The sequence below is a fragment of the Octopus bimaculoides genome, chromosome 20 (assembly GCF_001194135.2).
Source record: "Octopus bimaculoides isolate UCB-OBI-ISO-001 chromosome 20, ASM119413v2, whole genome shotgun sequence".
In the NCBI taxonomy this organism is placed as follows: Eukaryota; Metazoa; Mollusca; class Cephalopoda; order Octopoda; family Octopodidae; genus Octopus; species Octopus bimaculoides.
In genome coordinates this window covers 26,725,618-26,727,754 of record NC_069000.1, presented here as the reverse complement: position 1 = coordinate 26,727,754, position 2,137 = coordinate 26,725,618, and positions in this window count along the sequence as shown.

Genomic DNA, 2,137 nt, shown 5'->3' with positions numbered 1-2,137 from the left:
AGTGTCTATGTGGGTGGTGGAAAATCCACAATAGCTTTGACTTTCTCGGGAAGTGGGCGAATGCCATCCTTATCGACAATGTGCCTGAGAAAATGAAGGGACACAACTCTGAACGAACACTTACTGGAGTTGATAACAATACCATATTCATGCAGGTGTTAATATGCTCTTTGTCTGAGCTACTGGCCATGAGTACATTGTGTATGTATGCATAGACGAAAAGAAAACCTCTAGTAACTGTGTCTATGAAATGTTGGAATGTCTGTGCTGCATTGCATAAACCAAAAGGCGTATGCAGGAATTCAAACATTCTGGTCTTCGGAATATCTGCAGGTTCTGCAGGGATTTGACTATAAGCTTACACAAGGTTCATCTTTGAAAAGATGCAAGCTAGAAAAGTCCTGTAGATGAGGGACAGGATATGCATCAGGTATAGTACAGTTATTTAGTGATCAGTAATCACCGCAAACTCGCCAATCAGTTGATGTCTTCTTAGGAATGCAGTGTATTGGTGAGGACCAGTTGCTGTTGGACAGGCGGATAATTCTGAGGTCAAACATGTGCTGGAATTTTCGCTTGATGGCCTTGAGACGATCTGGTGGTAACCTTCGGGGTTGTGCTGCAACAGTAGGTATTCATCATGCAGGTTTTGATGTGGTGGGTGACTTCATGTTTGATAGGCTGACTATGAAATACTGGTCGAGCAATGTCCAGGTATTTTTTAAGGATATCACTGTGATGGGTTGTTGTTGTTGTTTGCAAGATAGCTGGGGCTGACTGTGGCCATACAAGCAGTTATACTATGCACTTTGAGGTGAGTGGTGCTGTCAACAAGTCTTCTGTGCTTAATATCTACCAGGAGACTGAAATAGTGAAGGAAATCGGCCCCTAAGATAGGGGTTGGCAGTTTAGCGATGATGAATACCTACTGGAAGGTGTGGCATAGTCTTAAGTCCAGTGTTAGGGATTGTTTAACATATAGGTTGACTGGTAGACTGCTTGAAGACAAACTGGTGTCTCTTTTCTTTTGCCTGGTGTGCAGGAAACAAGGATTGTACTGACTTCCACGCTGGTATAAATAATTTATTTAATCGACACTTGCATTTACGTGTTGTACACACCAGAAAATCTGCAACAACAACAACCCATCACAGTGATATCCCTGCAAAGTAGAAAATAAACAGGGGAAATACTGTGTTGATGTGATGAGGTAGAACTGAGCATGTTTGTGTCTGTGTGTGCGTTGGTCATTCGTTCGTGTCTGTTTATGTTCTGCGTTGGCTGCTGGACTGGCGCAAGTTAACTGCTGGCTGTCTGCTTGTCTCTTGACCGTTTGCCTGTTGATGGCTGTCTATCCCCTCCATCATGTGTCTGACTGCATTTATCATGGTCATCCCAGCTAGAAGGACAGACATACCACAGGAGTAATTTCTACCAATGTAGGTTACCTCTTATCCACTTGAACCTTAAATGACACAGTTCAGGTCAGAGGTCGCAGGGAAATCCTGCCATCATTTTTTGACAGAACAAACAAACTTCTTTCATGCTTGTTTGGGCAGTGGTGGATTAGACGAGTGAGAATCTTAAGATTCGGTTTCGAATCTCAGCTCGGAAAAAGGAAGTGTTAGTTTTTACAATGCATACATACACACTTTTTGTAGACTACGACTTCAGAAAAAATATTTTAAGCATAAAATACTCACAGTATAAATATTAACATATTAATTCGCATAGTAACAACTAGTAAATATTTATTTAATAACAAACCATGTATATATTATATATTGTTGCATTTCTGAATGGTAATTTTTTTTTTTTTTTTTTTTTTTTTTTTTTTTTTTTGCCAAATAAACACACACACTATATATTTTTTCTTCACTCGCTTATTACTGTTCCTATTTTATTATTCTAATTCATGTCCACTGTCTGGAAATTTTTTCATCACACATCTGTGATCTCTTCAGTGACACATTTCATTTTCATGTGTGTTCTTGCTCCACTTACTCCATTCTGTTCTAAAATGTATATCCTTATGTGTGCATGTGTTTGTGTGTGTGTGCGCATGTGTATGTATGGTTGTGTGTGTGTGTAATAGTTTCTAGCAGCAGTGTGGCATTCTCCTCAGCCCCATCCTCTC